At 41.9% G+C, this 14,364-nt stretch overlaps 1 protein-coding gene across 1 annotated transcript in view; it reads left to right on the forward strand.

Moving 5' to 3' along the window:
- WDR64 (WD repeat domain 64) overlaps nucleotides 1-14,364 on the forward strand; it is a 139,973-nt gene that overhangs the window by 23,660 nt on the left and 101,949 nt on the right. The gene's annotated exons all lie outside the window — the stretch shown is intronic.

Genomic DNA, 14,364 nt, shown 5'->3' on the forward strand with positions numbered 1-14,364 from the left:
TTGCCATACAAACGGTAAGAGGCTAATTAATTAAGATGAGCTATTATCAGCAGGAGAAAAAAACTTTTGTAGTGATAATCAAAATGGCCCATTTAGACAGTTGACAAGAAGGTGTGAGGATACTTAACATGGGGAAATAGATTCAATATGTGTAATGACCCAGACACTCCCAGTCTCTATTCAAACCGAAGTTAATGGTAGCTAGTTTGTGTATTAATTCAAGCTCAGCAGTTTCTTGTTGGAGTCTGTTTTTAAAGCTTTTCTGTTGCAAAATTGCCACCCTGAAGTCTTTTACTGAGTGGTCAGAGGGGTTGAAGTGTTCTCCTACCGGTTTTTGGATGTTATGATTCCTGATGTCAGATTTGTGTCCATTTATTCTTTTGTGTAGAGACTGTCCGGTTTGGCCAATGTACATGGCAGAGGGGCATTGCTGGCACATGATGGCATATATCACATAGCACTGCAGATCTTAGGAAAGCACATTACCTCAGAGGATTTGAGGACCAAAGTCTGTCATCAATCCTAACAGCTGCTGTGACCCCTTGCTGCAATCAGTGAAGATATCCTGTCCCTCAGGGCCAGGGCAATTGTGCTGATGGATCCACCAAAGCAGGTGTTGCTTAAGAGGAAATAAAGATATTTTAGGCCACCCACCCAACTTCTCCAACTACCATCCACCTAAACTTATAACTGATGTTGCAAGGACTAATTTGACCTTTGTAGTCACTGCAGGGATGTATTTTAAAATAGACACACATGACTGTGACGAGATAGCAGAAACACCCTACCATGCACAAGTAGGTGTGTATTATTTTGGTCAGGATATGGAAACCAGCTATGGCTTGTGTTCTCTGTTACTGTTTGAGCATTGGCACCTTCCTAACTTCATAGTTCTCTGTGTTAATATCCTTGTATCAGATCCCCTATAAAATTCTGCGTTTTTTATAGATGTTGTCAGAAGTGGTTAAAACAGTTTGTGACATGCATGTCAATGAGGTGGAAATCGCACCCGATGTCTGGCTGTGCTAACCAACAAGCTACTATTAAGGTGTCACAACCAAACAGGGGTTAAATGCCTTGCATAAATCCTATGCTTGTCTGACATGGGCCTCAAATTTCTGTAGTCCCCAGGGCTTTACTGAAGGATTCATCCTGTGAATGTAAATGTGATTTGAAGGAAGGTCCCATAGGAGGAAGGTGTTCTTTGACTCTTTTTAAATGTAACAATTCTGGGAAATATTGTTTAGGAAAGGGAATACTGCTGCACCATGGCACAGCTTCTTTGTTGTTGTTGTTTTCATTGCTTGTTTGGGTTTTTTGTGGCTTTGAGGTTTTTTTTAGTAGTGACCCTGATTTTCCTGAACAAACATAAATGAACTTTCAATATTTTGGAAACCTTTAGGATGATTTTGTTGCCTGCTGGTTGGAGAATATAATCAAAGAATCCATCGGGTATTTTGCAGTGATAATGAGTTACTTTGTCGTGTAGACCTGGCCTTAGTGTTAACCCTAAGATTCCTTTTGCCGGTAGAGTTTATGCCACTTGGGGAGGTGCTTTAACCTGTGTAAGCGTTGTCCCCACTAGGAGCCTTTGTCAGTATAGCTATGCTAGCAAAGTCTTTGTAGTGTAGATTAGTCCTAATCTTGGATCTCTGGGATTAGCTATTGGTCACTGACTGCCCTCATCTCCCACCCTAGGGACAAGAAGTTTTTATTTATTTGTGTCTGTATGTCAGACAGTCCTCCCCTCACTACTCAACTAGCCCTCCTCTTGCCCTTCTCCTGACCGACTGACGCACTGCAAATTGAAATCAAAATGGCCACTATTGGACTTCCTGTTCTGTGTTAAAAAAAGGTCAAATTGAGTTATTTTCAATAATGTTGAAACCAGTGTTTTGATATGTCCAGAATGAACTGTTGCTAAATAGTTCATTCGGCAAAAGACTTCAAGATTTTAACTTTTCGTCCTGAATCAGGATGAAAGAAAATTTCAAAATCCTGATATTTTTTCATGGGACAGAAACTCTATTTTCCAGCCAGCTCAAATATATGCTGTTATAAAGTTAGCCGTTCTGGAACTACTTGGGAACCAAATATATGTCTTAAAAAATAAAGAGTGTATATTAAAATTGTAATTTTCATTTCAGTAATCGGTATTTGAACTCTTAGTAAGATTCCAGGGACAGATCCTCAGCTGATATAAATCTATGCATCTCCAATAACTTTAGGAGTGCTGTGTTAAACTACATGAGCTGACGTCATAGCCCCAGCAGCTAAATTAGTGTTAGAATGAAGAGCTGTGAATAATGTGTTGCCGTATCTCCTGATTAATTTCTGAATAGCTGGACATCTTTGCCTTGCAGGACTTCTATTTCTGGTCCCAGATTTTCAGAAACAGCATGGTAGAATTAACAATCCGTTCTTCTCTGTCTGAAATTAAGACATTTTCATCTGATTTAATCTGGTCTGTGATGCCACTTTTAGATCATCCATCAATCTGTATCTTTTATGAAAATGAAGTGATGCTGGATGACAAGTTAAGTGAGAAAATCTCTCTGAACTCTCCATCTGCTGATAGATAATTCTCAGCAGCAGTGCTCTTGCCACTGTATTGCAGAATAACACCTTATGCTCCTTCCAGTCTAAATTCTCATAGCATTTTAAAAAACTGAGATTCATGAAACCATGATTGGAAAGGAATGGTCCCATTTAAAAGACAGGAAAGTCAAGGCACAGGAAGGGTGTGAGTTTGACCAATATAACACAGCAATTGTGTGACAGATCCAGGAATAAAAGCCAAGTCTCCTGGAATACTTGTACAATCTGAACTTTTCCAAATACCAGATTGTTAAGAAGAACATGAGTTGTCAGTAGATCCTTTCCTGTTTCCTTTATGGTTTTATGGACAAACAAACCTGATTTCATTCTCTGATGAGATTACAAGTTTGGTTGATAAAGATAACTACATCAATGTAATATATCTTGACTTGTGTATGGCATTTGACTTAGTACTGCCCAACATGCTGGTTTAAACATTAGCACTGTACAACAGCAATAAAATGCATGTTAAATGGCTTAGGAACTGGTTAACTGATCAGTCTCAAAGTAGTTGTAAATCAGAATCATCAGTGAATAGGGGTGTTTCTAGTGGGATTCCACAGGAATCTGTACTAGGCCTGATGCTATTCAACTTTTTCATCAATAATCCTGAAGTAGATATAAATTCACTGGTGATAAAAGCTGTGGATGAAACAAAGATTGGTGGAGTGGTAAATAATGATGAGGACAGGGCACTCATACAGAGCGATCTGGGTTTCTTGATAAGCTGGGCCCATTCAAACAAAATGCATTTTAATACAGCCAAATGCAAAGTTATGCATCTAGTCCCAAGGAATGCAGATTACACCAACAGAATGGGGGACTGCATCTTGGAAAGCAGGTACTCTGAAAAGGATTTAGGGGTCATAGTGCACAAGCAATTGAACATGAGCTCCCAGTACGATGCTGTGGCAAAAAGGGTTAATGTGCTCCTTAGATGTGTAAACATGGGGGTAGTGAGTAGGAGTAGGGAGATAAATTTATCTCTGTATACTGTGCTGGTAAGACCAGTACTAGAATACTGCATGCCGTTCTGGTATTCATATTTTTAAAAAGATATTGAAGAGGGTGCAGAAAAGAGCCACAAATTATTTGGGGACTAGAGAAAATGACTTATAGTTAAAGACCTAAAGAAATAATATGTTTAGCTTCCCAAAAAGAAGATTGAGAGGTGACTTGATTACCGTGTATAAGTACCAGCTTGGGAAAAAATGTGGTTACTAAAGGCCTCTAATCTAGAAGAGAAAGGCATAACAAGAAGAATGGCTGGAAGTTGAAGCCAGACAAATTGAAATTAGAAATAAGGCACAGATTTTTAACAGTGAAGCTGATGATGTGTTTCAATTTTTCAATAACAAATGACTTTGTTTCAAAATTTCCTTTAATTTTATTATTTTTAAATTTAAAAATGTTTTAAAATGGTTGAAATTGAATACACTTTGTTGAAACAAAACATCTAGTTTGAGCTGAAACAAAACTTGTTTTGATTCTTTGATGCATCCAAAATGTGAAAAGTTTTCAGTCTAACCCCAAACGATTTGTTCTGACTATTTTGAAATTGTCAACAAACTTCAATCTGTTATCACTGGGGAAGTAGTGGATTCTCCATCTCCTGATGTCTTCAAATCAAGACTGTATGCCCTTCTGGAAGATCTGCTTCAGTCGAACACAAGTTATTGGGCTCAATATGAGGTGACTGGATGAAATTATATTGCCTGTATTATACAGGAAGTCAGACTAGATGATCTGATGGTCCCGTCTGACCTAAAAATCGTTGAATCTGTGACTCTTGCCTTTGCCAGAAAAATGGAAAACTTCATTATAGTTGGTTGCATATACTGAAGGTAGAACACACACTATATTATCATGGAAAGATTAGTGGTTTTCTATAGCAATTGGAGATTTCCAAATGGCTTTCAGTGTAAAGATAAAATATCAAAACAAAAGTTTCCTCAGCTGTCACCTGTGAATGAACACACTATGAATGTGCTAAAACATGTCACAGGGCAGCCAGATAGCATATTTCACTATTGTACTAGTTGTCATTCATTCTGAGGGGCAAATTTTGCTGCTAAATATGTGTACATGTGTGTAGATCAGTGGCTGAATTGTGTGTATATGCACTCACGCACCCACGCACACACACATGGGCGTGTATAACCTGACCCTGATTTTTGTGGTCTGTAGTCTGCTTGCTTTTAACTTATTCTGCTCCTCCTTGTCACTCTTTTGCATCCCTCTGTACTAACCATCTTGTTCAGTACTAACGTTCATTTGCACCAGGATGAGAAATGACTTGAGATTTCATTTTGCTGCTTGGTTGAATGAGAGCCGAGGTGAGCATAAACAGGAGGTAGGGTGGGAAGCTCCGCAGTAGCATCAGGGAGGCATGGATGGGGAAGTGAGAGGGAGAAGGGGAACGGCACAGAAGCAGAGAGCTGGGAAAGGTTGGATGGAATGGTGAGTATTAGATTTGAGGCATGGCCTCGTAATGAGGGAAGAGAGGTCAAATGCAGTCGATTGTAATGAGACTGAAGGGGAAAGGTTAGCAAAAAGCAGGATGGTCAGAATTAGAGGGAGGTGTGAGAATTAGGCAGAAGCTCCAGAGAGCTATGGCAGGACATAGAGGAGGAGCTGGGATACAGGACCCAGGCCGGCTCTAGAATTTTTGCTGCCCCAAGCAAAAAATTTTTTGGCCGCCCCTGCTTTTTTTTTTTTTGTGCCGCCCCTGGCTCCGCCCCAACTCCGCCCCTTCCCAATCCCTTCTTCAAATCCCCAACCCTGCCTCCTCCCCTGGGCATGCCGCATTTCCCCCCCCATTGTTTCCTGCAGCTCCCCCTCCCCCGCAACCCCCTGCCCTAGCTCACCTTCGCTCTGCCCGCTCCCCTGAACACGCCGCCGCTCTGCGTCTCCCCCCCTCCCTCTCAGGTGAGAGAGAGGCAGCACGTTCAGGGGAGCAGGCAGAGCAGAGGTGAGCAAGGGTGTGGGAGGGAGCGCAGGAAGTAATGCGGGGGGTAGAGGAACCGCTCCCCGCCCCAGCTCACCTCTGCTCCACCACCGCCGCCTCCCCCGAGCGCGCCGCCGCTCGGCTTCTCCTCCCTCCCCCCCAGGCTTGCCACGCGAAACAGCTGTTTCATGTGCAGCAAGCCTGGGAGGGAGGGGGCAGAAGCCGAGCAGCGCGTGCAGGGGAGCAGGCAGAGCAGAGGCGGAGCTGGGGTGGAGGGGGCACGTTGCTAGGGGCGGCATGGCCGGCACCGGAATGCCACCCCTAGAAACGTGCCGCCCCAAGCACCTGCTTGTTTTGCTGGTGCCTAGAGCCGGCCCTGACAGGACCAGCTTAGGTTTGACACCCTCTTGCAGGAGTAGGAAAGTGGTGCTAGAGGTGGAGTGAAGGGGTGAGACAGGGCAGGCCAAAGGGAGTAGTGGGAGTGCTTAGGCTGGTCTGGCAGCTGCCTGTCATTAAAGGATTGCAGTACCAACAGGAGTGCTGCCTCAAGGCCACTGATTTATAGCAAGAGTTTTGCCAAATGGTTAGATTTTATGCTGTTGCTTGGATGATGCAGAGGCCACTGAATGCGTTATGCTCCTCCATGATGTTCTTTCCTAAACAAAGTCTGGTGCAGATTGGAAGAGGCCCTGGAGGTTTTTCGCCTTCCTCTGTAGCATGGGGCACAGGTCACTTGCTGGAGGATTCTCTGCTCCTTGAAGTCTTTAAACCACGATTTGAGGACTTCAATAGCTCAGACATAGGTGAGAGGTTTTTCAGGAGTGGGTGGGTGAGATTCTGTGGCCTGCGTTGTGCAGGAGGTCAGACTAGATGATCATAATGGTCCCTTCTGACCTTAGTATCTATGAATCTATGGGTAGGATGCGAGGGAAAGGTGTTTAATACCATCCCGCCATCGTGCTTTAGATCTTCCAGGGATCTCTTCCATCCTTCTCTCATTGGGTTAAAGTTGAAGATGATTCTCACAGGGAAGTGGGTAGGCATTCAGAGTAGATGACCATACCATCTTAGAGTGCACTGAGTGAATAGCTGGTCCAACACTTTTTAACAGTTCCAGAGGAATTCCACAGATGCCTGCCACATAGCTATAGATAATCTCTGCTGCCAAGAGGTTTACCTGCATGACACTTGTCAGTATTAAGACTAATCTGTTAACATGCTGAAGCCTTCTTCAGGGCTTGGTACTGCTAGTTTCTGAGCACTCACAAAGCCTAGGCCTTTTAATAGGACTTATGTTGGCTCTGTTATGTTTCATGTGTCAGGGGCTTTCATTTTGGGTCTTATCACCTTTCAAAGTGTACAGCACTGTATGTTCCTGTTTATCTTTATTGGCAGTGCTGATGTTTTCATTCTTGCATAGCCCTCCCAGAGGCTGGCTGTGGCTATTTCATGGAAGGAACCCATCTCTCTCTCTCTCTGGTTTTCCACCTAGAGTACAATGGTCCCTTCTGGCTTTAATAGTCATGAATCCCTGGAGTAATTTCAGTGGAGTTATGAAAGATAAATTTGGCACAGACAGTTTTAAAATGTGAATCCTCAACTCATATATGTTAAAAAAAGCAAAAGAAAAATTGTTCTTTCACTGCTCTTTCCAGAGCCCACTTGTTCCTGTGCATTTCTCCACGCTGAATTCCTTCCTGACTGACAATTTTTAATAAACTGATGCAGCACACATCTTTATATCCATTGTTTGCTGTTGCATTATGCAAAAATAAATCTGCAAATAAATAACATTTTAAGGCAATAAAGGACATATTTGGAGTTCAGATTGTTTTGTTAACACTTGCAATCTGCTGCTGTATAGACAAATAGCAGGTGGTGTGTGTTACGATTGAATTTTTCTGAAACATTTTTTAGCCTGTCAGTCAGTAATGGCTTATCTCTTCAAAACAGGAAAATCTTAAAGGAGAAACTATGTCTTGGTTGATGTCCTTGGTCAAAATTCCCCTCTGTTGTAGTGGGGACTATGCACCAATTTTCTGCCTATCGGCCTTCTTCCTCCCACCCAGAGCAGGTTGTATTGCAGTGGGCCATGAAACGATTCCTGGAGATGTATGCAGTGTGTTTTGTGTGAATGTATGTTTAGATATAAACTAGTTCTTGTGACGCTCATTGGAGTCTTCAGGAAGGACAGGTGCTATATCAATATAAGATCATTATAGTTCGTTAGGAATAATCTTGATGAGCTTTTAGTATAACAATTTTTTACTAAAGGACAAATTTATACTCGTGTGTGTGTGTTTGCTTGCTTGCTCACTCAGACAAGGCAATTAATTCCAAACCCTCCTCCTCTTGTGAAGGATAGGGCCTATGTATTATTCTGTGTCCTGAACTTTCATATTCCCCCAACCCTTCAAAAAATAACATTACACACACACACACATTTAATCTTCAAACCTACTGCTTTTAAAAGGCTCTCAAATTTGTCAGCTGTGCAAGTGTCTTTTTCCTTATTAGTGAAAATGCCATCTAAGTAATGCTCAGTTCTCTGATAAACATCTTGGCTTATATAATAAAATGGCTGGACTGTTGCCCACATTGTACTTTATCCAAGAAAGCCCTGCCTGGATTACTTAGTATCAACTCATTGCAGGCCTTCCCCAGTACTATATAATTACAGAGACTTAAATCTGGTTGCAAATAGTTTTGTTCTCTGCCTAACTGGGGGAAAAGGATCCTGAGGCCTCAAAATTGGTTCTTGTTTCACTGCTAATCCTTGAGGGGATTAATAGTCATAGCCCTTGTGATGCAGAAGGGTTTCACTGAGGTGCTGCAGAGCATTAAGCTAAGTCTACATAGCAACGCATGGATGCATATTCCTTATAGCATTTGCCTAGGGACTAACTGCTGCCAAGTTCTATTTTGAGAATATCTAGTTTGCTGGTTAGAGTTTAGTGATGAAACCCACATTCAGCGGCTATTTGGTGGTTCTGCACCTTAGGTAGGAGGAAAAAATTGAGAGAGTTACACTGAGAAATTGGAATAGTCTAATAAAAATGGAGCTAAACTTTTCCTTCCTTATTCTAGTGGGGAGAATAAAATGTTAAAGTGTTAGAAAATTCACACTGTTTAAGTCAATACTCAAGATGCAGTTTGAAAGTCTAACTACTCCTCAATTCAATGTTGCAGGTATTGGTAGTTTAAATGAGTATTTCTAGATTTTCTGACAGTACAAGTTCTAAATTCTGCTTCTTTGTGCCAGTGTAAGTCTGAAATAACTCTACTGACCATAGGTCTTCACAGGTTTAAATTGGAGCAGAATTCAACAGTAAGATTTTTAGAACAAGACTTCCAATTCCTGTTTCTGGAAGGTGTTTTTTGTTTTTTTTTAATGATAGATTTGAATTTTTCTGGCTTTCTAATTTCTTTATTTTATAGTAGTAAGATATTTGTTTTAAATGATCTATTTACAAACTTTAAGGCAGTGTTGCAACAGAATTGGCTTGTAACAGTGTATATGTAGTGCAACTCTTCAGAGTTCTGTTTTAGAGTCTTAGGTTTTGCACATACACTGTTTAGTGTATACTTTAGTGTAAGTATTATGTTTTAAGTAGGAATTAACAAGCTATACAACTTTCACTTTCTTTTCTCAGCTTTAAAACAAATAGAAGTGAAAGAGGGAAGAAAGCTGTCTAATCAGATTGGGTTTAAACTGTCTTCTCTCTCCACTGCCTTTGCATAAACCATGTTCCTCTCTCCCCACCATGATCACTACTGAGACCTAATACTTCTCTCTTGTTCTGTAATGTCAACTCTCCTCTGCCTTCAGAGTCAGATGTGAAAGCGGTAGGTGCCTTCTAAAAACCATAGAGAGAGAGGGCAACCTCAGAACATGCTACCTCTACACTTGGGGAAAAAAATCTTAAAGAAAAACATGAAATTCTTTTATTTATGGTCTGGATTTTGAGTATGCAGGAGCTGACTGTGACAGTTCCTATTTAATCCAAATCTGTCACCCTCGCCCACACGCGCCCACACCCTCGCTGCACATATCATCACGTTCCTTTATTGAATAGCACTGGAGATGATTCTCGTCCCTTGCAATTTTTTTAACTGCTTGTCCACCGCCTGACTCCACAAAGTATTGATTTTTGCCTTGCAAAACTATAATGGTCTCCCTTCCAGAAATGACAGGGTTATTTTACTTCATTAAAATGGTCCTCTGTTCTTTCCAACAGTGAAGCAATCAATACATTGAGTTTACAGCTGATGGTAGGACTGCATTCCAACTTTTCAGCTCTATTAGTCATTTCCCAAATCAAGAGGGTCTGACTCGTCAGAAACAAGTAAACAGAAGGCAGTGTATCGCCCAAGGTTCACATGACTCTTCTAGAGTAACTGTACCACTACCCAATTACTAGGAGTAGAGTACTATGCATGGGAAGTAATGTCTCCTATGTACGGTGTTGCTCATAAAGCATTAGCTGCACCACTCAACGTGCCTCTCCATTATACAGTCAACTATTCTGTACTTCTCAGCTTAATCCTTTGATTCTTTCCACCGATATAATTATGCAGAATCTCTAAATGCCCTCTCAGCATGTGTTTCAATCCTAAACTCTAAACAGCAAAGCAGACACTTACATGTGGCTGCTCTGCTCTTAGAGATACAAGGTGGGTGAGGAAATATCTTTTATTGGACTAACTTCTGTTGATGAGAGAGACAAGGAGAGTTCTGTGTAAGTTCAAAAACTTGTCCCTCTAATATAGTGGGACCAACACGGCTAAAACAACACTGCCTGGCTTTTGTAAGTCAGTACAATTGGGGTCCCAGCTAACTTATGTAACCCCAAGTTTATGGGCCAGTTGTTTCTTCTGTTCTTGAGCAAAAAGCACTTGATCCCAGCTGTCACATCTGTCAGTTTTGGTCTACTTATTAACCGTGGATCCTGTATCTGCCTATTACATAATCATGCTTTGTGGCCTTAGGTGTGGTATGTTACAGACAATTCTGCAAAAATAACCACTGTCCTGGCTGAAACCATGGCTACCTTCTGACATACTCCAGGGACAAAGAGATTTGTTCCCTTGATACAACTTGCACAGTGCTTGAAATATCCAATGAATTGTTGGTTGGCTGTTATCATAAAAGAGTTCCTTCTTCTAGCATCTTCCCAATTCTCATCCTTCTCAAACTGGCCTCTGTAGAATCAGATCATTAGACTTCCTCCATGGCTTTAGCTTAGCTCCCCACCATAACTGGCTGCCACTGACTTGCCTCAATTTAAGGCAGGAACTGCAGCCAACAGCAGCAGCTCAGTCAGCCTTTCTTTTAGACAAAGACAAAGGCCCTGGATAAATATTTCAAGCAGTCAATGAAATCTGAAACTGATGCTTTGCCTTTTTTGCCTCTGAGAAGCCGACACACAACTTTGCAGCAGTTTACTCTTCTTAGATTCGGAATGCATTTGAAACGTCTAACAGCTGCTGGCGTAATTCAGGGCGACTAATCATTTTATAAGGGAAAACTCTTCTTGCCTTCTAAGTGCAGAAGCACCATCCTCTGCTTCTTGTCTGATTGCACTTCCTTTGCAATCAGATTACTCGATCCTTGTTCAGACCCAGCACATGCTTTTTAACCTTTTGCAGTGGTGAGGCTGGGTACCTCCATATGCAACAAAAAAGAGGGCTGAATATGTTTGATTGAAAGGTCTGATCAGGAAAGAATATCTGCTTGTCACTATCAACTCTATCCTGTCTTTTATTTATAATCACGTACAGATACAAGCTGCTGCTAGCTGGGCATAACGCTCTCACTGCCCATATTGCCCTGGAAGCTTAGGGTATGTCTATACTCAATAAAAGACCCATGGCATGGCATAGGTGTGACTGGTCCAGGTCAGCTGACTTGAGCTTGCGGGCCTCGGGTACCTGGGCTATAAAACTGTAGTGTAGATATTTGCACTCAGGCTGGAGCCAGGGCTCTGAGACTCTGCAAGGGGGTTGGATCTCAGAGCCTGGGCTCCAGTCCAAGGCCAAATGTCTACACTGCACTTTTATATCCCCACAGTGCCAGCCCGAGTCAGCTGATCCAGATTCTGAGAATTGGTGCCATGGTTTTTATTACAGTGTAAACATACCCTTAGTGTCTACACAGACAGACGGCACTTTGATGTTTAAGGTCTTTTCTAAGCAACGTTCAAGCACTGAGTTTTATCTGCCTCATCAGGCAGCAGGGCAGTGGAGGAGGAATTAGAAGACCTGTGTTCTCTCTCCAACTCTGCTACTTGCTCTGTGAACTTGGGAAAATCATATAAGCTCTCTGCGCCTATACCAGCCATCTGTAAAATGGTGTTACGTTAATGATACTCACCTTTGTAAAAAATTGAGATCTGCAAATAAAAAATGCAAAGTGGTATCCTCTTTTTGAAGTTCCTGTGTGCAAGTCTGAGCAACATAGCAATAATTTCCTTTTAAATTGCACAAAATCTGTGGGAAGAGAATTATATCTCCTCTGATTTACCAAATACTTTTTAAATTTGTGAATTCCAACATAAAGTGAGCAGTGATTTAACAAAAGTGAAGGCATGCATAACTTCTGGCTTTTGCTCTTACCAGTAGACAAAGGATGCAAAAAATATATTCTTTGTAAAGAAAACCTCCACATTACATAAAAATCCATAGAAAAGTCTAATGCATTCCCACACAACATCGCCTCTCTTTTTTCTTAATAAATAGTCTAACTCTGAATGTTAAAGACAGCCAAGATTACATTCAGTCAGAAGTAAAAATGAATACATAGATCTAAGAGAATACTAACAATTCCTCTTTCAATTCCACTGAATACAAATCACTCATAATTTATTATATTTCTCATTCTTACTCTACATAAGGTGCATGGCCCAGCTGTTTGTGATTGTAAAACAAGTACAGAATTGTATTATGAGCTACCTGACATCAGTAGGTAGAAAGGAGTCTGAAATCTGTATGAACATACTATAGAGTGGGAACCAAAGCTAAAAATATTTTTGTCTTGGGTAGTGGAGTGAGTAATCTCTGGTAAAACTAAAACTTCATGCGCTGGAAAAATAACCTCCACACTTTGTGTCAGTCTAAATATCCATTTTTCTGAGCCAGTGGCATAAACAACATGTACAAATGTCTATCTTTTTGTGTCATCAAAGACGTTACAGTTTTTCCATAAAAAGGGGAGGCAGAGGGAGAGTTTCAGTGATATATAAAATATTTTAGCTACAGGAGGTGATGATTTCTGACTGCCAAAAATTCTTACCATTCTAATTTAAGTGATTTAGGAGCACACATTCCATTAATTTTGGAGCTTGTGCACCTAAGTCACTTATATGCTTTTGAAAATTCCACCCTAGAATTAATTATCCCCAACAAGGATGTGTAACTACATGGAGGAGAAAACATATTTGTTTCCTTCTCTTTTGTCTTTAGTATTATAAGATTTCTCCTTAAATTACTGCTGTAATTTATCTTCTGAAACACCAGGTTTCTCCTCCCCTGATTGTATTAGGAAGGTCCATTAGAGACTGAGTGTCCCAAGAGGATGTAAACGTTAAGTGGCACACGACTCTTTCATTTGGGGAGGCTTACGCAAGCGCCGGAAACTCCCTAGAAAGGGGGGCCAGCAGTGGCTGGACCATGGCCCTACCCCCTGAGGCCCCGCCCCTCTCCGCCTCTTTCCCAAGGCCCTGTCCCATTTACTGCTCGCTCCTCTCTGCCACAGGGGTGAAAAGTCCGAGCAGGAGCGGGGCCTCAGGGCAGAGTGCAGACGTAGCACGGGCAGGGTCAAAGCACAGGTACCAGTGGCCCCCTACATTTCTAGGGAGCTTCTGGTGGCAGTGCTCCAAAGGCAGTGGGCCGGCACACCTCCAAAGGGAGATGAGCCTGGGCCACCTACAGCATTTTTTTCCCTTGCAGGGCCACTCTTTTTTGGTGAGGCTAAGCCTCCCCAACCCTCTTATACGCACCACCCATGGGTGCAAATGAACAGGATTTCTCACAGGAGGGAGGGAATTGACTAGAAGTAATCCAGTAATGCCTAGTTGGAGCTATTCAAATCATGAGAATTCTCCTGTCGACCTAGCTACCACCTCTCAGAGAGGTGGATTACCTACACCAACAGGAGAATGCTGACAGGAGAACCCCTCCTGTTTGCACAGGTAGTTTCTTAACTGAAGTGCTATCGCAACACAGGTGCACCTCTGCAGCGTTTTAGGTGTAGACAAGCCTGTAGTTATATAGACGTTCTTTCTTTCACTTTTCCTAGACATGCTAAAATGCAACTGTAAGCTAGTCAACATATTCACTAGCTAGGGAAGGGAACTAAAGCTGCAGGCATTAGTCTTTTAAGGCCCTGTCTTTGGACTTTTTTTATTGCTCACACAACAATTGCAACACAAAAAGAAATCAACTGAAAGATACTGGTCAGTAATTCCCAGGGGCTTTCCTTGCTCCAACCAGCCATGAGGGGCAAAGACACACCTTTCTTCTTAGTTCTTCTTTGTTTCAGCTTCCCCTTCCTTTTATACTCTGCCTTGAGCAACCATCTGACAGCCTGTTAACCCTTTACCTTGTCACAGAATTCCAGGCCCAGTACTATAAATATTGAATAACAAACCTAACCATAAAGGAGACCCTTTCCCTACTTGTTAACATATTAGCCACCGAGGGTACTGGACCAAGATGCAGGACATCTGAGTTCTATTCCCAGCTCTGCCACTGGCCTGCTGAGTGACCTTGGGCAAGTCACTTTACCACCCCATGCCTCAGTTTCCTCATCTGTAAAATGG

This window comes from Lepidochelys kempii, chromosome 3 (assembly GCF_965140265.1).
Source record: "Lepidochelys kempii isolate rLepKem1 chromosome 3, rLepKem1.hap2, whole genome shotgun sequence".
NCBI classification, from domain to species: Eukaryota; Metazoa; Chordata; order Testudines; family Cheloniidae; genus Lepidochelys; species Lepidochelys kempii.